Here is a 22,379-nt window from a genome sequence, read left to right on the forward strand (position 1 = left end):
ACTCTTTTGCACATGTCTACCATTCCCACGGATCCTCCACCACATGAACAGGTCCGTGCCACCCGAGAGCACACCACCCCTTTTAGGCGGTCCTTTGCCAGGAGGGTACGTGCCACTCTCGCCATCTCTCCACTCCCAGTGCGCGATTGTCTTTTCATGTTTGGAATAGCCGGGTTCAAGCTTACCCATGACGAGGTATGTGGCCAGATAAAGGGTCCTAGATCAGCAGGCCAACAATCGGTACGGTCCTTAAACGACTCAGACGGAGACACTACATTGAGACTCCTTTCTCGTGCAAGTCACCCGCCCGATCTCAGCTTTATAATTTAAACCCAAAGTTTGGTACCTGGCAGAGGTACATCTTTTCCGATGTTGAATCCATCATGGCCATGATGGATTCACCATCAAGTTTTATTTTTGAAAAATTCCCATCCACTGAAGCATCACTTTTGTTTTAAAACAAAACATTTTTGTTTTGCTAAAGCAAAGCTAAGCATCATAAAATTCTTTTCAAAACGGGTATCAAGGAAGGGTAATCAATTTTCAAGGAAGGAAATGCATCAACGGTTTAACACACAACTCCTATCACCTAATGTATCAAACAAGGTGATAAAAGATTTTAAAATAGCAAGGAGGTGGAAAATGCACCGGGGCTTGCCTGGGTAACACTAGGTTAGTGTTGTTAGACGACGACCACTTGACGATCAGCCTTTTGTGTTGGCATTGTTCAGATTATCCATCTTCCGGTTCGTCCATCAGCATCATCCTGCGGATTAGCCCGCACTTGAGGTCGACTTGGCTCGTCTTCCGCATCGCGCGATTAATTAACGTACCTGAATGAAATGCATTATGCACATGAATGCATATCAACAAGAATATCACACACCTAAATAGTGCTACGCGATAGCGAAACACCTAGCGGCGAGGCGTTGTACAAGTTCATACGGAAATACTAGTTATCGATATACGACTACGCGTAATAATTACGCTTTTCTAAATTATACGAACCTAACGCAAACATTACGAACAATAAATCATACACTTTAAACATGATTAGCCTAAACACAACTTATCAGCTACTTAATTAATTAAATTTTAAATTTATCCCTTGCTTTATAAATTATACTACATCTTTATAAGTGATTAAAATATTTCATCAACACACATGCCTACTAAAATTCTACTCGGTACACTAATTCAGCTAATTGACTGGAATAGTGAAATAACTCGCTATAACTGAACTTGGCTCGATAATCGCAAGAACTGCGAAGTCGACGAGAGTTTCGTGACTTACGCAATTTATCGAGCACCTAATGAGCATCAAACTAGCACCTTAATTTATTCAACGATCGAACTATTCTGAATAATTCATCAGCTTACCGTTTCAACAGCTAACTCGAATCCGCGAGATCGGTAGCGATTTTCCGATCGAGGCAATTGGTTGAGCGCTTGGGAAAAATCGCGCTGCTAACTTCGTCTTCACCCGATTCTTAGGTTTTCTTGGGGATGCACGAACGACGACGACCTTCGATTGAAGTCTGGGATAAGCTGGTGAGGTGAGGATCGAGCCGGGGATGACGTGTTTGACGACTCGACGGCAAACGACGAGATCGACGACGCGATTGGGAGTTAAAGCCGAGCAAAGAAAATTCGCGCGTGCGACTAGAAGGAATTGGGAAGCCACGACGCTGGAGGAACTTCATGGTACGTAAACACTAGAGAACTCGACGGCGACGCGTGCACAAGGAGACATGCGCCCGCAGGAAAATTCACGGCGCGGCGGTCAGGGAGCTCGACCGGGCGAGCAGCAGGGAGCAAGGCGAGCTTGGAATGGTGAGCAGAGCGCGCGCAGGGGCAAGCTTGGCAGAGCGCGAGCGAGCAGGGAGATGCCATGGCGTGGAGCAACAGAGAGAAACGCCGGGGAGGAGAGAGATCCGCGCGAGAGAGAAACGCGCAGGAGAAAAATCTGGGAGCGCAGGAGCTGGAACAGGAAGCAGGGAGATGAAGCCGAGGAGGATCCTGCGCGCAGGGAGGAGGAATCGGTGGTCGGGCGACCGAGCGCCATGGGGGACGCGGTCAAGCAGAGGGAGAAGGAGAGGGCCGCAAGAGAGAAGCAGGAGAGGGAGTTGCGGCGCAGTCCGGCGAGCCGCTCGGCAGTGTAGGGAACCGGACACAGCGCTGGAGGTTGAAGAAGGCTGCGTGCGTATAAAAAGAACAGCGGGCGGCGGCTAAAAAAACCCCAGAGGGCGGTTAGGCGGCTGGAGAGGAGGAAATGATGGGCGAACAGGGAGGGCGGTCAAGCGCTGCTGGGGAAGACGATGGGAACTGGGCGACGACCACCGGATAAGGACCCTGTGCGCATAGGAGATAAGGAGGACGAGGGAACGGCGGCCTGATTTTTCTTTCTTCAGAAGCAGAGCGGCGGCGGGATAAGGCTGGAGAAGATGAGCTCGAGTGCTAGAAGAAGCAAGCAGAGAAGAAGCAAGCAGGGACACGCTGCGCAGGAAAAATCTTATATACCAACGGTGCGGCATACAGAGGATAAAGGATAAGAAAGCCGTAAATGGTGGAAGCTAAAGAGAGGACAAGACATCGGCTAAAAATCTGGAATTTGGAAGCTGGTGGAAGTGACGTGAGCAAGGGAAAATGAAATTTCCTTCTCATTTTCTAAACCAATTTACACGAATAAACACAGTTTCATGATTTAATGTTTAAAAGATGTAGAAACTGTTTGAACCAAGACAAGATCGATGATAATATTTAGATAATGTTCGACTTGGTGAATATTCTCAGGGTCAGATAACTACTACCCGTTATCTATATTCAAAAACTTGGATTTGAGTGAGTAACACATGGACCAAATTAAATGGATTTCGGCTTCGATAATTTACTCTGCAGGATTCGACTAACATTAGCCGAAACCATATCTGCTAATGCACACACGATTTCGTCGTCAAAACAACGTGTTCAAGGATAAATTGAATCATATCCTCGCGCACGATTTCACTCAGACGACGCACGATTCGGATTATTTTGCACTGAGTATTTTAGTCGTCGAGTTCAAACTAATTTGCTCGGATAAAATCGTAAGAATAGATAGAACTTCCGATTTCGTATTCGCGCGAGCGATGAATTTTAAATACTCACCGGACGCACCAATTTTCGGAACGACAATGTTCCGAACATCACAAAAATTTAGGAAGAGCCCGGATAGATAAAATAAAAACGATGTCGCACTCGACAGACAAAATAGATGCGATATTAAAATCGCTATAGGCGAAAATAATTAGACCTTAGTGTCCGTCTTATTCACTGATATCACGTGCTTAAATCCGTACTCACTGTCGAGCGGAATATAAACACCTGGGGTGTTACATCGGAGGAGCGCTTGAGCCCTATGGAAGCACAGCTGTCGGGGCTGTCGGATCCTTGCTGACGTCTCCTTGCTTCCGTAAGGGGCTGAGAACCGCCGTCGTCATGGAGCACGCGGGGTGCCATCATTACTTGTTTTACCGGGACGAGCCAGATGGGACGCCGGTCTTGTTCCCCGTAGCCTGAGCTAGCTAGGGGTAGGGTAATGATGGCCCCCCTATGACGTGGTCGGTCCAAACCCGAGGTCGGGTGAGGTGGTGACTCCTCCGAGGTCGAGGCTGAGTCCGAGCCCTGGGGTCGGACGAGGCGGAGAACGTCTTCCGGAGTCGAGGCTGAGTCCGAGCCCTAGGGTCGGGCAAGGCGGAGACCGTCTTCCGGAGTCGAGGCTGAGTCCGAGCCCTGGGGTCGGGCGAGGCGGAGACCGTCGTCCGAGGTCGAGGTTGAGTCCGAGCCCTGGGGTCGGGCGAGGCGGAGACCGTCTTCTGGCGTCGAGGTTGAGTCCGAGCCCCGGGGTCGGGCGAGGCGGAGACCGTCTTCCGACGTCGAGGTTGAGTCCGAGCCCTAGGGTCGGGCGAGGCGGAGACCGTCTTCCGGCGTCGAGGTTGAGTCCGAGCCTTGGGGTCGGGCGTGGCGGAGTCCGCCGTCCGAGGTCGAGACGAGGGCCGAGCCCTGGGGTCGGGCGAGGCAGAGCTTCCTATGGCGCCCGAGGCTGGACTTAGCTGCTGTCGGCCTCACTCTGGCGAGTGGCACAACAGTCGGAGTAGGGCAGGCGACGCTGTTTTCCTGTCAGGTCAGTCAGAGGAGCGGCGAAGTGACTGTGGTCATTTTGGCCTTGTCGACTGAAGAGCGTGCGTCAGGATAAGGTGTCAGGCGATCCTTGCATTGAATGCTCCTGCGATACGGTCGGTTGGCGTGGCGATCTGGTTAAGGTTGCTTCTCTGCGAAGCCTGCCCGAGCTGGGCCTCGGGCTAGTCGAAGGTGCATCCGTTGTTTGAGGAGACCCTCGGGCGAGGCGTGAATCTGCCTTGGTCTACTGTTCCTGCCCGAGGCTGGGCTCGGGTGAGACGAGATCGTGTCCCTTGTGTGGACGGAGCCTTGACCGAAATCGCGCCCATCAGGCCTTTGCAGCTTTGTGCTGATGGGGGTTACCAGCTGAGATTAGGAGTCTTGGGGTACCCCTAATTATGGTCCCCGACACAGTGTCACTGTCCAGGTAGGAAGACAACTCAGATATAGCTGCAGAAGATGTAATAGAGACAGAGGTACCTGGTATGTCATCACCATAAATGTCATCCCAAGCTTCAATACCCTTACCTGAAGTACAACTAGGTTGATGATCTGTGCTCGATCGCACAACACCAAACTTGGCTTCATACAACTGATAAGTCTGAGATAATTTAGTACGAATAGTTTGTGGAAGATTAGAGTAGTTAGTGCTAGTGAGACTAGATAACCTCAAGAGAAGCTTATGGAAACCCCTCATTTTAGCTCTAGGATCAAGAATGAAAGCAAATGAGTATAGAATGGGTATTTGCCTCCAGTATTTAAGAAACTTGGTTTTCATTGGCACATCAGCATCTCTCATCAGCTCATCATTTTCATAAGAACTTAAATGTCTAGCAATTCTAAAAATATGATGCAGCATTAATGGAGAGGTAGGATAATAAACAGCAGACAATGCAACAGTAGATTCATGAAACAACTCAGAAAGGTTAACAATTTTCAGCAATAATCCAGTGATTGTCAGTAAGTAAAGGGGTGCCATCAGTAGCTAAAGGATACTGGGTTTTGATGAAAACAGAGAAGGTGCTACGATGAGACAGCACATGTTTAAGCATAATGTAAGTAGAATTCCACCTCACATCCATATCGACACCAAACTTCCGAGGACGGATACCCATACTCAAACAATAGCTCTTATATACAGCAATACGTTGATTAGAAGAATTCAAATAAGTGATAGCAGTTCTAAAATCATTAACACATGAGTTCAACCGTTTCAAACCAGATTTAACAATGAGATTAATAATGTGGCAAGCACATCGTTGATGCAACAGAATAGAGGACATATTATGAGTATCATCTAATTCATAATCAGGTATGCCAAGGTAACTAGAGAACAAAGGTATAAGATATGACATGGCAGTTTTGTTAGATGAAGCATTGTCAAGAGTAATTGCAAAGATCTTATCAGTTAAGCCATACTCATCTACCACCAAGGAAACACGTTCAGCAATGTTCTTACCAGTATGGCCGTCTTCAATTGGCCTTAGACCAAGCAACCGTTTCTCTAACTCCCAATTAGGGTTCACAAAGTGAGCAACAACAGAAATGTAATCCTCTTTAGCCTTTCCAGACCAAATGTCAGAGGTAAGGGCAACAGAGGATACACCAGTTTTAAAGACCTCAATTAACATCTCTACACGCCCATTATAGTGTTTCACAAAGTCTCTAGCAGTTGTTTGCCTAGAAGATTTAACAAATCTAGGGTTATGGGCACGAGCTATGTACTCCTCAAAAGCATCAGACTCACCAAACGACAATGGAAGATCCTCTCTAGCAATTAATCGGACAAGTTCAGTGCGTGCAACTTCACTAGAGTACTCCCAACGCAACAGAGAACCATCTGAATTGTACTTAAGTATAGACTAAGTGCCAGTGCGCTCTTTCTTAACCCTACAACTATCCTTGTGCCTAAGCAAGTGCCAAGTGCCAGTAGATGATTTAGCAAAGAATTGTTGTTTGCAGTGATGACAAATGGCATGAGTTCTTACCCTCTTACCATTCTCAAAGTTGAACACATGTTCAAAGTCCTCCCAGACTGGAGAACTGGAGGCCCTCTTCCTCGTTTGCCCCTTGTTACCCGTGCTTGCCTCGATACGGGTCGCACTGCTGGAACCTGTTCCCCCAACATCGCCGCAAGGAGCCGCTGCAGCATCCCGACGGAGAGCAGCAGAGCTACTACCGAACAGGGCTTGAGCAACATCTTCTTCCTCGTTATGGGTTTCCAACAAGTGCTCCTCGTGCTCGGCTACCGGGTCAAGTTCTATGGCGACCAGCCAACCACCTCGCCAAGCGTTGGCGACTCTGGCTCCTCAACGGTGTGCGACAGGGATCTAAGAAACAAAGACAAAGAACAAATGGATTAAGCACAAGAAAAGTGATTGGGGATAGGGCGTTAGGCCACCATTGTTTACCTGCGCTGCGCACCGGAGCACCAGAGTCGTCCACGACACACTGACGAGAGAGAACCAAGGGCAGCCGGGCAGGGAGGAATGAGGAAGAGAGACCAGATCTATATTAGGGTTAGGTTTTCAGGCCGGGAGAGACTGAAAGTCGCCTAGAGGGGGTGAATAGGGAGAAACTGAAATTTACAAAATTAATCACAACTACAAGCCGGGTTAGTGTTAGAAATATAATTGAGTCCGCGAGAGAGGGTGCAAAACAAATCGCAAGCGAATAAAGAGTGTGACACGCGGATTTGTTTTACCGAGGTTCGGTTCTCGCAAACCTACTCCCCGTTGAGGAGGCCACAAAGGCCGGGTCTTTTTCAACCCCTTCCCTCTCTCAAACGGTCCCTCGGACCGAGTGAGCTTTCTCTTTTCAAATCAACCGGGAACAAAACTTCCCCGCAAGGACCACCACACAATTGGTGTCTCTTGCCTTGGTTACAAGTGAGTATTGATCTCAAGAAAGAATGAGAAAGAAGAAAGCAATCCAAGCGCAAGAGCTCAAAAGAACACAACAAATCACTCTCACTTAACACTAAAGCTTTTGTGGAATTGGGAGAGGATTTGATCACTTGGGTGTGTCTTGTATTGAATGCCTAGCTCTTGTAAGTAGTTGGAAGGTGGAAAACTTGGATGACTTGAATGTGGGGTGGTTGGGGGTATTTATAACCCCAACCACCAAACTAGCCGTTTGGTGGAGGCTGTCTGTCGCATGGTGCACCGGACAGTCCGGTGCGCCAGCCACGTCACCAGGCCGTTGGGTTCCGACCGTTGGAGCTCTGACTGTTGGGCCCGCCTAGATGTCCGGTGGCACACTGGACATGTACTGTAGAGTGTCCGGTGCGCCACTTCGCGCGTGCCTGACTTCTGCGCGCTCTGGCGCGCATTAATTGCTGCTGCACGTGACCGTTGGCGCGAAGTAGCCGTTGCTCCGCTGGCTCACCGGACATGTCCGATGAATTATAGCGGAGCGGATTCCCGAAGCTGGCGAGTTCAGAGTCGCTCTCCTCTGGAGCACCGGACAGTCTGGTGTACACTGGACAGTCCGGTGAATTATAGCGGAGCGCCTCTGAGTTTTCCCGAAGGTGAAGAGTTTGGCTTGAAGTCCCCTGGTGCACCGGACACTGTCCGGTGGCACACCGGACAGTCCGGTGCGCCAGACCAGGGCTGCCTTCGGTTATCCCTTGCTCTCTTTGTTGAACCCAATTCTTGGTCTTTTTATTGGCTAAGTGTGAACCTTTGGCACCTGTATAACTTATACACTAGAGCAAACTAGTTAGTCCAATTATTTGTGTTGGGCAATTCAACCACCAAAATCATTTAGGAAATAGGTGTAAGCCTAATTCCCTTTCAATCTCCCCCTTTTTGGTGATTGATACCAACACAAACCAAAGCAAATGTGGAAGTGCATAATTGAACTAGTTTGCATAATGTAAGTGCAAAGGTTGCTTGGAATTGAGCCAATATAAATACTTATAAGATATGCATGGATTGTTTCTTTGATTTTTGACATTTTGGACCACGCTTGCACCATATGTTTTGTTTTTGCAAATTCTTTTTGTAAATTCTTTTCAAAGTCCTTTTGCAAATAGTCAAAGGTAAGTGAATAAGATTTTGCGAAGCATTTTCAAGATTTGAAATTCTCTCCCCCTGTTTCAAATGCTTTTCCTTTGACTAAACAAAACTCCCCCTCAATGAAATTCTCCTCTTAGTGTTCAAGAGGGTTTTGATATATCAATTTTGAAATACTACTTTCTCCCCCTTTTGAACACAATAAGATATCAAATTGAAATTTACCAATTGAAAATCCTCAGTTTTTTAAAATTAGGTGGTGGTGCGGTCCTTTTGCTTTGGGCTCATGCTCTCTCCCCCTTTGGCATAAATCGCCAAAAACGGAGTCATTAGAGCCCTTGAAATTTCTTTCTCCCCTTTGGCAAATAAAATATGAGGGAAGATTATACCAAAACGGAGAGTTGCTCGGAGCGACGGCGAAGGATGAGTTACGGAGTGGAAGCCTTTGTCTTCGCCGAAGACTCCAATTCCCTTTCAATACATCTATGACTTGGTTTGAAATTCACTTGAACACACATTAGTCATAGTATATGAAAGAGACATGATCAAAGGTATATGAATGAGTTATGTGTGCAAATCAACAAAAGAAGTTCCTAGAATCAAGAATATTTAGCTCATGCCTAAGTTTGTTAAAAGTTTGTTCATCAAGTGGCTTGGTAAAGATATCGGCTAATTGATCTTTAGTATTAATGTATGAAATCTCGATATCTCCCTTTTGTTGGTGATCCCTTAAAAAGTGATACCGAATGGCTATGTGTTTAGTGCGGCTATGTTCAACAGGATTATCCGCCATGCGGATTGCACTCTCATTATCACATAGAAGAGGAACTTTGGTTAATTTGTAACCGTAGTCCCTAAGGGTTTGCCTCATCCAAAGTAGTTGCGCGCAACAATGACCTGCGGCAATGTACTCGGCTTCGGCGGTAGAAAGAGCTACGGAATTTTGCTTCTTTGAAGCCCAAGACACCAAGGATCTTCCCAAGAACTGGCAAGTCCCCGATGTGCTCTTTCTATTGATTTTATACCCCGCCCAATCGGCATCCGAATAACCAATTAAATCAAATGTGGATCCCCCTAGGATACCAGAGCCCAAACTTAGGAGTATAAACTAAATATCTCAAGATTCGTTTTACGGCCGTAAGGTGAGCTTCCTTAGGGTCGGCTTGGAATCTTGCACACATGCATACGGAAAGCATAATATCCGGTCGAGATGCACATAAATAGAGTAGAGAGCCTATCATTGACCGGTATACCTTTTGATCCACGGACTTACCTTTCGTGTCGAGGTCGAGATGCCCATTGGTTCCCATGGGTGTCTTGATGGGTTTGGCATCCTTCATCCCAAACTTGCTTAGAATATCTTGAGTATACTTCGTTTGGCTTAGGAAGGTGCCCTCTTGGAGTTGCTTCACTTGAAATCCTAAAAAATACTTCAACTCCCCCATCATAGACATCTCGAATTTTTGTGTCATGATCCTACTAAATTCTTCACATGTAGACTCGTTAGTAGACCCAAATATAATATCATCAACATAAATTTGGCATACAAACAAGTCATTTTCAAGAGTTTTAGTGAAGAGTGTAGGATCGGCTTTTCCGACTTTGAATCCATTAGTGATAAGAAAATCTCTAAGGCATTCATACCATGCTCTTGGGGCTTGCTTGAGCCCATAAAGCGCCTTAGAGAGTTTATAGACATGGTTAGGGTACTCACTATCTTCAAAGCCGGGAGGTTGCTCAACATAGACCTCTTCCTTGATTGGTCCATTGAGGAAGGCTTTTTTCACGTCCATTTGATAAAGCTTGAAGCCATGGTAAGTAGCATAGGCTAATAATATACGAATTGACTCAAGCCTAGCTACGGGTGCATAGGTTTCACCAAAATCCAAACCTTCGACTTGGGAGTATCCTTTGGCCACAAGTCGGGCTTTGTTCCTTGTCACCACACCATGCTCGTCTTGCTTGTTGCGGAACACCCATTTGGTTCCTACAACATTTTGGTTAGGACGTGGAACCAAATGCCATACCTCATTTCTAGTGAAGTTGTTGAGCTCCTCTTGCATCGCCACCACCCAATCCGAATCTTGAAGTGCTTCCTCTACCCTGTGTGGCTCAATAGAGGAAACAAAAGAGTAATGTTCACAAAAATGTGCAACACGAGATATAGTAGTTACCCCCTTATGAATGTCGCCGAGGATGGTGTTGACGGGGTGATCTCGTTGGATTGCTTGGTGGACTCTTGGGTGTGGCGGCCTTTGTTCTTCATCCTCCCTTGTCTTGATCATTTGCATCTCCCCCTTGATCATTGCTGTCATCTGCTTGATCTTCTCCTTCATTAACTTGAGCCTCATCCTCATTTTGAGTTGGTGGAGATGCTTGCGTGGAGGAGGATGGTTGATGTTGTGCATTTGGGGGCTCTTTGGATTCCTTAGGACACACATCCCCAATGGACATGTTCCTTAGCGCGATGCATGGAGCCTCTTCATCACCTATCTCATCAAGATCAACTTGCTCTACTTGAGAGCCGTTAGTCTCATCAAACACAACGTCACAAGAAACTTCAACTTGTCCAGTGGACTTGTTAAAGACTCTATATGCCCTTGTGTTTGAATCATATCCTAGTAAAAAGCCTTCTACAGTCTTAGGAGCAAATTTAGATTTTCTACCTCTTTTAACAAGAATAAAGCATTTGCTACCAAAGACTCTAAAATATGAAATATTGGGCTTTTTACCGGTTAGGAGTTCGTATGATGTCTTCTTGAGGATTCGGTGTAGATATAATCGGTTGATGGCGTAGCAAGCGGTGTTGACCGCCTCGGCCCAAAACCGATCCGAAGTCTTGTACTCATCAAGCATGGTTCTTGCCATGTCCAATAGAGTTCGATTCTTCCTCTCCACTACACCATTTTGTTGTGGCGTGTAGGGAGAGGAGAACTCATGCTTGATGCCCTTCTCCTCAAGGAAGCCTTCAATTTGAGAGTTCTTGAACTCCGTCCCGTTGTCGCTTCTAATTTTCTTGATCCTCAAGCCGAACTCATTTTGAGCCCGTCTCAAGAATCCCTTTAAGGTCTCTTGGGTGTGAGATTTTTCCTGCAAAAAGAACACCCAAGTGAAGCGAGAATAATCATCCACAATAACTAGACAGTACTTACTTCCGTCGATGCTTATGTAAGCGATCGGGCCGAATAGATCCATGTGTAGGAGCTCCAGTGGCCTGTCGGTTGTCATGATGTTCTTGTGTGGATGGTGAGCACCAACTTGCTTCCCTGCTTGGCATGCGCTACAAATCCTGTCTTTCTCAAAATGAACATTTGTTAATCCTAAAATGTGCTCTCCCTTTAGAAGCTTGTGAAGATTCTTCATCCCAACATGGGCTAGTCGGCGGTGCCAGAGCCAACCCATGTTAGTCTTAGCAAATAAGCAAGTGTCGAGTTCAGCTCTATCGAAATCTACCAAGTATAGCTGACCCTCTAACACTCCCTTAAATGCTACTGAATCATCACTTCTTCTAAAGACAGTGACACCTACATCAGTGAAAAGACAGTTGTAGCCCATTTGACATAATTGCGAAATGGAAAGCAAATTGTAATCTAATGAATCTACAAGAAAAACATTGGAAATAGAATGGTCAAGAGATATAGCAATTTTACCCAATCCTTTGACCAAACCTTGATTTCCATCCCCGAATGTGATAGCTCGTTGGGGATCTTGGTTTTTCTCATAGGATGAGAACATCTTCTTCTCCCCTGTCATGTGGTTTGTGCACCCGCTATCGATGATCCAACTTGAGCCCCCAGATGCATAAACCTACAAAACAAGTTTAGTTCTTGACTTTAGGTACCCAAATGGTTTTGGGTCCTTTGGCATTAGACACAAGAACTTTGGGTACCCAAACACAAGTCTTTGATCCCTTTTGTTTGCCCCCAACATATTTGGCAACTACTTTGCCGGATTTGTTAGTTAGCACATAAGATGCATCAAAAGTTTTAAATGAAATGTCATGATCATTTGATGCACTAGGAGTTTTCTTCTTAGGCAACTTAGCACGTGTTGGTTGCCTAGAGCTAGTTGTCTCACCCTTATACATAAAAGCATGATTAGGGCCAGAGTGAGACTTCCTAGAATGAATTCTCCTAATTTTGCTCTCAGGATAACCGGCAGGGTACAAAATGTAACCCTCGTTATCTTGAGGCATGGGAGCCTTGCCCTTGACAAAGTTGGACAATTTCTTAGGAGGGGCATTAAGTTTGACATTGTCCTCCTTTTGGAAGCCAATGCCATCCTTGATGCCAGGGCGTCTCCCACTATAAAGCATACTACGAGCAAATTTAAATTTTTCATTTTCAAGCTCATGCTCGGCAATTTTAGCATCTAGTTTAGCTATATGATCATTTTGTTGTTTAATTAAAGCCATGTGATCATGTATAACATTAATATCAATATCTCTACATCTAGTGCAAATAGAGGTATGTTCAATGGTAAATGTAGAGGGTTTGCAAGATTTTAATTCTACAACCTTAGCATGCAATATATCATTTTTACTTCTAAGGTCGGAAATGGTAGCATTGCAAACATCAAAATCTTTAGCCTTAGCAATTAATTTTTCATTTTCATTTCTAAGACTAGCAAGAGATATGTTCAATTCTTCAATCTTAGCAAGCAAATCAACATTATCATTTCTAAGATTGGGAACATCACAAACATTTGAATCAACCTTAGCTAACAAATTAGCATTCTCATTTCTAAGGTTGTCTATGGTCTCATGGTAAGTGCTTAGCTCACTAGATAATTTTTCGCACTTTTCAACTTCTAGAGCATAAGCATTTTTAACCTTAACATGTTTCTTGTTTTCTTTAATAAGGAAGTCCTCTTGGGAATCCAAGAGATCAACCTTTTCATGTATAGCACTAATCAATTCATTTAATTTTTATTTTTGTTGCATGTTTAGGTTGGCAAAAAGAGTACGTAAATTATCTTCCTCATCACTAGCATTATCATCGCTAGAAGACTCATATCTAGTGGAGGATTTGGATTTAACCTTCTTCTTTTTGCCGTCCTTTGCCATGAGGCACTTGTGGCAGACATTGGGGAAGAGAAGTCCCTTGGTGACGGCGATGTTGGCAGCGTCCTCGTCGTCGGAGGAGTCGCTAGAGCTTTCGTCGGAGTCCCACTCGTGACATAAATGGGCATCGCCGCCCTTCTTCTTGTAGTACTTCTTCTCCTTTCTTTTTTCCTTCTTGTCGTCGCACCTGTCACTGTCACTAGAAATAGGACATTTTGCTATAAAGTGACCGGGCTTACCACATTTGTAGCAAACCTTCTTGGAGCGGGGCTTGTAGTCTTTCCCCCTCCTATGCTTGAGGATTTGGCGGAAGCTCTTGATGATGAGCGCCATTTCCTCATTGTCGAGCTTTGAGGCGTCGATTGGTTGTCTACTTGATGTAGACTCCTCCTTCTTCTCCTCTGTCGCCTTAAATGCGACCGGTTGTGCTTCGGACGTGGAGGGACCGTCAAACTCGTTGATCTTCCGTGAGCCCTTGATCATAAACTCAAAGCTCACAAAATTCCCGATTACTTCCTCGGGAGTCATTAGTGTATATCTAGGATTGCCACAAATTAATTGAACTTGAGTAGGGTTAAGGAAAATAAGATATCTAAGAATAACCTTAACCATCTCGTGGTCATCCCATTTTTTGCTCTCGAGGTTGCGCACTTAGTTCACCAAGGTTTTGAGCCGGTTGTACATGTCTTGTGGCTCCTCCCCTTGGCGAAGACGGAAGCGACCGAGCTCCCCCTCGATCGTTTCCCGCTTGGTGATCTTGGTTAGTTCATCACCCTCGTGCGCGGTCTTGAGCACGTCCCAAACTTCCTTGGCGCTTTTTAATCCTTGCATCTTGTTGTACTCCTCCCTACTTAGAGAAGCGAGGAGTATGGTTGTGGCTTGGGAGTTGAAGTGCTCGATTTGGGCCACCTCGTCCTCATCATAATCCTCATCCCCTACGGATGGTACCTGTGCTCCAAACTCAACAACATTCCATATACTTTTGTGGAGTGAGGTTAGATGAAATTTCATTAAATCACTCCACCTAGCATAATCTTCACCATCAAAGGTTGGCGGTTTGCATAATGGAACGGAAAGTAATGGAGTATGTCTAGAAATGCGAGGGTAGTGTAAGGGGATCTTACTAAACTTCTTGCGCTCATGGCGCTTAGAAGTTATGGAGGGCGCGTCGGAGCCGGAGGTAGAAGGTGATGATGTATCAGTCTCGTAGTAGACCACCTTCCTCATCTTCTTTTTCTTGTCGCCACTCTGATGCGACTTGTGGGAGGAGGCTTTCTTCTCCTTCCCCTTCCCCTTGTTACGGGACTCTTCCGATGTAGCCTTCCCGTGGCTTGTAGTGGGCTTTTCGCCGGTTGGCTTGTCGCCGGTCTCCATCTCCCTCTTGGCGTGATCTCCCGACATCACTTCGAGCGGTTAGGCTCTAATGAAGCACCAGGCTCTGATACCAATTGAAAGTCGCCTAGAGGGGGTGAATAGGGCGAAACTAAAATTTACAAAATTAATCACAACTACAGCCGGGTTAGTGTTAGAAATATAATTGAGTCCGCGAGAGAGGGTGCAAAACAAATCGCAAGAGAATAAAGAGTGTGACACGCGGATTTGTTTTACCGAGGTTCGGTTCTCGCAAACCTACTCCCCGTTGAGGAGGCCACAAAGGCCGGGTCTTTTTCAACCCCTTCCCTCTCTCAAACGGTCCCTCGGACCGAGTGAGCTTTCTCTTTTCAAATCAACCGGGAACAAAACTTCCCCGCAAGGACCACCACACAATTGGTGTCTCTTGCCTTGGTTACAAGTGAGTATTGATCTCAAGAAAGAATGAGAAAGAAGAAAGCAATCCAAGCGCAAGAGCTCAAAAGAACACAACAAATCACTCTCACTTAACACTAAAACTTTTGTGGAATTGGGAGAGGATTTGATCACTTGGGTGTGTCTTGTATTGAATGCCTAGCTCTTGTAAGTAGTTGGAAGGTGGAAAACTTGGATGACTTGAATGTGGGGTGGTTGGGGGTATTTATAACCCCAACCACCAAACTAGCCGTTTGGTGGAGGCTGTCTGTCGCATGGTGCACCGGACAGTCCGGTGCACACCGGATAGTGTCCGGTGCGCCAGCCACGTCACCAGGCCGTTGGGTTCCGACCGTTGGAGCTCTGACTGCTGGGCCCGCCTAGATGTCCGGTGGCGCACCGGACATGTACTGTAGAGTGTCCGGTGCGCCACTTCGCGCGTGCCTGACTTCTGCGCGCTCTGGCGCGCATTAATTGCTGCTGCACGTGACCGTTGGCGCGAAGTAGCCGTTGCTCCGCTGGCTCACCGGACAGTCCGGTGTGCACCGGACATGTCCGATGAATTATAGCGGAGCGGATTCCCGAAGCTGGCGAGTTCAGAGTCGCTCTCCTCTGGAGCACCAGACACTGTCCGGTGTACACCGGACAGTCCGGTGAATTATAGCGGAGCGCCTCTGAGTTTTCCCGAAGGTGAAGAGTTTGGCTTGAAGTCCCCTAGTGCACCGGACACTGTCCGGTGGTGCACCGGACACTGTCCGGTGCGCCAGACCAGGGTTGCCTTCGATTATCCCTTGCTCTCTTTGTTGAACCCAATTCTTGGTCTTTTTATTGGCTAAGTGTGAACCTTTGGCACCTGTATAACTTATACACTAGAGCAAACTAGTTAGTCCAATTATTTGTGTTGCGCAATTCAACCACCAAAATCATTTAGGAAATAGGTGTAAGCCTAATTCCCTTTCAGAGACCACGAGAGAGAGACCCAGAAGAGCACCACCGGAAGCTAGGAACCACACCGGCGGCGGGGGAAGAGAGCTAGGGAGGAGAATACCACGCCGGAGTCCGGATAGCCACTGTACCGCTGTGGGATGGGGGAGGCGGGAGGCCCAGAGGGGAATCATCGCTGTGCCGCTGCAGAGGGAGGGGAAGACCACACCATTGTCCGACTCACCGGTCACCGGAGTCCGGAGGCGGTGGAGGCGGCAGAGGGATTCGAGAAGGCCGCAGGCGCCGCAGCTGCTAGGGAGTCGGGACGAGACACGGGAGAGGGGAGACTGAGGAAGAGAGGAGGCGACTGGCAAGTAGGATTTTTAATTATAACGGGTTGTACGGGCCGTGCCTGGGCTGACCCGACGGGCTAAATCGTCGACCCAAGCATGGCCCGATGATCGGGTCAGGCCAGGCACGGCCCGCGTGTCACCGTGCCGTGCCGGGCTGGTTACGGGCCAAAACAGTGCCGGGCCACGGGCTGCCTGGTGGGCCCGGCCTATTTGGACAACTATACTCCAACCCCATTCTCTCTCTCCGCATTAGAGGCATGGATGTCTTTTTATTCCAATGTGCTAAACTTTATTAGAGTAGTCCAAACAGCCTAAGGAGCTAAACTTTAGCACTTCAATTCATATGGCTAAAGTTTAGTAGGAAGCTAAAGCTTATCCCATGAGATTGAAACATGGCCTTAGTTGTTCGATTGATTATATTAGTTGGTCTTGAAGAATGAAGATCGTTCGAGTCGAGCTCACTCATGCATGCTTAATTTCTTATATCTCGTCATATAAGTACGTAACTAATTATTCTTTATTTCTTATGATCATGAAGTGTGTGAGGTTGACCACTAGACCTTGATTACATGAAGAAATCTACCTGGGTAGTCATATCGCGGCGTTGTATCTTTTTATCATGTTTGTCATCATGTAGCTAGTATATGTATTGTTCTTGGGAGAGGACTAATGATGCTTCTTGTCTCGAAAGCGCGCACACTGGTGATGCTAAATTTGTCGTTAACCGGAGAAATCAAGTACTCATATTGAGACTTACAAATATGAAATCTTACTTGTAGGTGTACACAATCGAAAAATAATTTGAAGGGGTGATATCGCTACGAAAATCCGTGCTCCCCTCCCTAGATCGAGGTGATTACTTATCTGCCAGTTTGTTTGTCTAACTTTTTTATTGTCACGATAGAATATTAGATTTGTTGCTACATTTGTTACTTATTGCTATATTTGTTGCTAATAATGTTATATTTGAGTCTTTGTCCATTTTTATACTGTCGTTGGCACAATTACTTACGTGTAGGACACACACTTAGGAAACATATGTGTCACTCGATCGGGAACGACACATCTCACATTTACTTGCGAGGTACGTAGTCTGAAATGTTCAGCGTGTTTTGAACAGTCTGAGAATGACGGTTATGTTGGCGCCGATCTAGGCGCCAAACACTGGAACGAACCACCTGATGGTGCTCTCTGCGGACGCGCGGACGGTCCGCGACATAGGTCTAGATGGTCTGCGACCTGGGCGCAGGAGCAGATCCTCCTCTGCACGCTTCCGGACGGTCCACGTCTAGGGCCGGATGGTCCGCGATAGCGCAGAGGGTCTTCTTCTTCGTGAAGAACCTTACAACTCACCCCAGGAGAGATCCCATCGAGGGGGAGAATTCCAAGGCGTGGCTCTCGGTCGGCAGGCTGTCTGATGTTCCTCTAATCGGTGTAGAGTCAAAGAGAGATTGTTGTGTAAGACTAAACTAGATCTAAACCTAAGGCTAAACTACTACTCCTAGAATGAAGCAAATAAGGTAAAACTGATAAATAGATTTGAGTGGATCGATTGTGAGGGCTTTAGTGGGTCGTAGCCCTTCAACTATATAAATGGGGAGGTCTGGACCCATTACAAGTCGTTTCCCGAGTTAATCCCGCAGATTTAGGTAACATATCCCATAAGAAACTCGAAATCCTAATTGATTCTGCGCACGCACGGACCGTCCGCGAGGATATTTTCCGTGTTCAACATATGCGCCCATGCCTTTTGGTGGAGGTTGACGAACCAAAAGCATATGCACTAAGCGTGATGCAAGTCACCAGCTTTTCAAACCAAGGGTGATCATTCAATAGAGCTCTAATGCATATAGGCCATTTTAGATTTCATCTTTCTCGGTCTTAACCATCTAATCGATGGATCAAAATGTATTGAACTAAGGTGCCCCTAGCCTGAATAGGCAAAGGGACTATGCATGTACTATGGGTTCACCGTCGTATTATTCCACATTTGAACAGGATAATGCACCGACAATGAATAGGTGGGTGGAAAGCATGCTGGCATTATTGGATGAATAGGCGATGCATGTTGCATCACCTTTCGGGCCATCTTATTCGGTCGTTTTGTTCGGGGTTTCTTTGTTGGCCGATCACGTAGGACAACCTTCTTGCTAGCATACTTGGTGAAAGGGAAATGGCCTCAAACATTTCCTAGAATTGATTTTGGTGTTTGACTACCATCACAAACTTTGTGGACTAACTAGTTTGTTTAGTTGATCATTCCGTAGGTGCATAAGTTCACCTACAACTATTCTAAGTCGACTGTCCGGAATACCAAAGATTATTCCGGATAGGAGAAGTTCTTGGGAGAAACACCAAGTGCGGACCGTCCGAGCCCTTGTGGCGGACCGTCCGCAACATCAGGGTGATCCTCGAACAGAAACACTGCAGAAACTTCATTTACACTACGGATTGTCTAAAGGAGAAGCGAGCATCGTCCGAGAACAAGCACAGACCGTCCGACCTCAGGCGCGAACCGTCCCGTCGGTGAAAACCCAGAAAAACCCAAAGGTCACGGGTTCGGTAAAATGTTTTTTAGCGTCCTCACGGACCGTCCGGGGTGCACGGCCGGACCGTCTGGGGCTGCGCCATCTGACATCTGACGACGCATTAAATCCACTGTAGCCGTTGATATAGTCGTTACTGCTGAGCGGTGTGATTTCATCCGTTGATGTGCAGGGGTAGACCGTTCGGTCTAGGGGCACGGACCGTCCGCGGTCGGTAGGAGAGGAGCAACGGCTAGGAAGTGGTTGGAGGCTATAAATTCAACCCCAACCACCTCCATTCTTCACATCTAAGCACTCCACTCATTCACATTCAATACAAGAGCTAGCAATTCATTCCAAGACACATTCAAAGCTTCCAATCTCTCCAAGTTTCGAAATTGAGAAAGTGATCATTAGTGATTAGAAACTTGAGAGAGTGTGATCCGTGTTTTATTTGTTGCTCTTGTTGCTTGATTTTCATAATCGTGCTTTCTTCTTCATCTCTAAACCTTCTAAGTGATTTGTAAAGCCAGCAAGAGACACCTAATTGTGTGGTGATCCTTGCGGGGTTTTAGTGACCCGTGTGATTGAGAAGAAGCACTCGACCGGTCTAAGTGATCGATTGAGAGAGGGAAAAGGTTTAAAATACCTAGCCTTTGTGGCCTCCTCAATGGGGAGTAGGTTCTTTGGAACCGAACCTTGGGAAACATATCATCATGTTCATTGTGTTGATCCTTATCATTCGATTTGTTTCTCCCTCTCCTCTCTCTAAAGTTATCTTACTCATTTTGTGTTGAGTTTGCTCCTAAAGTAATCAACATTGTTTGAGCAACTCATTGCAAGAGAAACTATCTTCCACACTCTGATTTATTTCTAACACTAACCCCAGGTCTAGTGCGTGTTCACTTGGAGAGTAATTGATCAAAAGTAGGGTCGGCTTTGACTATCCGACTATGTGTGTTACATGTTGTTTGCCCCTACACCCCTTCTTTGCTTTGTATGGAGGCCGATGCCTCTAGCCATGGGCGGACTATCTGGCTGGGTTGGCCAGACCATCCGCGCGCAGGTGCCGGACAGTATGCGATGCTTGAGGCAGGGACCTTTGCTCAACTGCTCGATTGAGCCTGCCCCCAGTGCCTCCGGTCTTGTTACTCTTTCTGTCCGGAGCTTTCCAAGCAATTCCTCCTTGTGATATATCGACGTGTGAGGATCACCATGATGATGTTTTTTCCTTTGCCTTTATCGGCCACTTCTAGTCGAACCAAGACCCTTTTGCTTGCTAGCTCTATTATATTGATAGGAAATGGTTGTGTGTCCACTTGCATCTCCTGAAAACTCAACCGACCCTCATTTATGGCCGATTGTATTTGTCTTTGGAAAACGTAACAATCATTGCTGGCATGGAAAAAAGAATTATGCCATTTGCAGTAAGCACATCTTTTCAATTCATTAGGAGGAGGAATAGTATGCATTAATTTAATGTTGCCATTTTTTAATAGTTCGTCAAATATTTTATCATATTTGGCAACATTAAAAGCAAATTTAACTTCTTCTTGCCATTTCTTTTGAATCCACCGTAAATAAGAACATGCAGAAGGTTTAGCCTGTGCTGGCCAAACAAGTTTGGCGACATATACATCTGTGGATTCATCATCTGAATTATCGCACCCCACTAGATGCATCTTATGGCTAGCCGATTTTGATGCTTCTTTACTTTGGCTTTCACATGTCAAAGCCCGCTGGTGCAAGTGCACTAACAAAAAGAATTGGGTGCCATCTAATTTCTATTTTAAGTATGGTCACAACCCATTGAAAGCCAACCCTGCTAGTTGTTTCTCCGCGACATGGATCTGAAAGCATCAGTTTATAATATCCTGGAACCTCGGGATATAGTCATTAACCGATTCTTCGAGCCCTTGTTAGACTGAAGCTAAATCATCTAATTCTAACTCATGTTCTCCCGAGAAGAAATTTTCATGAAATTTCTGTTCTAATTCTTCCCAAGAATTGATAGAGTTAGGTGGTAGCGTTGCGTACCACGCGAATGCGGTACCAGTCAAAGATAACGAGAATAAACGGACATGACAGGCTTCCCTATTAGCCAATTTTCCTAGGTGTGCTAAGAACTGTCTTATGTACTCATGCGTGCTTTTCCTGCCATCACCAGAAAATTTGGAGAAGTCTGGTGTCGGGTACCATAATTAGGGGTACCCCCAACACTCCTAAACTCGGCTGGTAATCACCATCAGCACAAGCTACAGAGACTGATGGGCGCAATTCAGGTCAAGGCTTCTCTACTCAAGGGATGCAATCTCGCCTCGCCCGAGCCCAGCCTCGGGCAAGAACAGTAGTCCCAGGCGAATTCACGCCTCGCCCGAGGGCCTCCTCAAGCAATGGGCGCACCCTCGACTCGCCCGAAGCCCAGCTCGGGCAGGCTTCGTAGTGAAGCAACCTTGACCAAATCGCCTCACCAACCGACCGTATCGCAGGCGCATTCAATGCAAGGATCGCCTAGCATCTTATCCTCACACGCGTGCCTCAGTCGGCAAGGTCGAAGTGACCGCAGTCACTTCGCCCTCCCACTGACTGACCTGACAGGAGAACAGCGCCACTCGCCCCTCTCCGACTGTTGTGCCACCCGCCAGGGTGAGGCTGACAGCAGCTGAGTCCAGCCTCAGGCGCAACAGGAAGCTCCGCCTCGCCCGACCTTGGGCCTCGGCCTCAGGAGGAAGTCTCCGCCTCGCCCGACCCCAGGGCTCGGCCCCCACCTCGGCCTCGGAAGGTGGTCTCCGCCTCGCCCGACCCCAGGGCTCGGCCTCAACCTCGACCTTGGAAGGTGGTCTCCGCCTCGCCCGACCCCAGGGCCCGGCCTCAGGAGGAGTCTCCGCCTCGCCCGACCTTGGGCTCGGACCAACCACGCCGCAGGGGGTACATCATTACCCTACCCCTAGCTAGCTTAGGCTACGGGGGAACAAGACCGGCGTCCCATCCAGGCTCGCCCCGGTAACAAGTAATGATGGCTCCCCGCGTGCGTCCATGACGATGGTGGTTCTTAGCCCCCTACGAAAGCAAGGAGACGTCAGCAAGGTCCCAGCAGCCCCGACAGCTGTGCTTCTACAGGGCTCAAACGCTCCTCCGACGGCCACGACACCGCGTACACAGGGCTCTAGCACCTCTCCGACAGCCACGTTGGCATGTACATAGGGCTCTGGCTCCTCTCTGTCGGACACGTTAGCATATTGCTACACCCCCATTGTACACCTGGACCCTCTCCTTGCATCTATAAAAGGAAGGGCCAGGGCTCTCATACGGAGGGTGGTCGCGTGGGAGGATGGGCCGACGAAAGGGCTCTCTCTCTCTCTCTCCCTCGCGAACGCTTGTAACCCCTACTGCAAGCGCACCCACTCTGGCGCAGGATAACACGAGCCGCGGTTTTCCCCCCTTTGTGTTCCATCTCGCGCCAACCCATCTGGGCTAGGGCACGCAGCGACAATTTTAATCGTCGGTCCAGGGACCCCCCGGGGTCGAAACGCCGACAGTTGGCACGCCAGGTAGG

At 47.2% G+C, this 22,379-nt stretch overlaps 1 long non-coding RNA gene across 1 annotated transcript; it reads right to left on the minus strand.

Moving 5' to 3' along the window:
* Positions 1-522: 522 nt before the first annotated feature.
* Positions 523-2,448, minus strand: LOC103635105 (uncharacterized). Its single transcript, XR_557168.2, has 2 exons — positions 1,381-2,448; positions 523-833 (listed from the first exon to the last, which is right to left on the minus strand). It is a non-coding gene; the product is annotated as an uncharacterized lncRNA (long non-coding RNA).
* Between the last annotated feature and the right edge of the window lie 19,931 nt (positions 2,449-22,379).

This window comes from Zea mays, chromosome 1 (assembly GCF_902167145.1).
Source record: "Zea mays cultivar B73 chromosome 1, Zm-B73-REFERENCE-NAM-5.0, whole genome shotgun sequence".
In the NCBI taxonomy this organism is placed as follows: Eukaryota; Viridiplantae; Streptophyta; class Magnoliopsida; order Poales; family Poaceae; genus Zea; species Zea mays.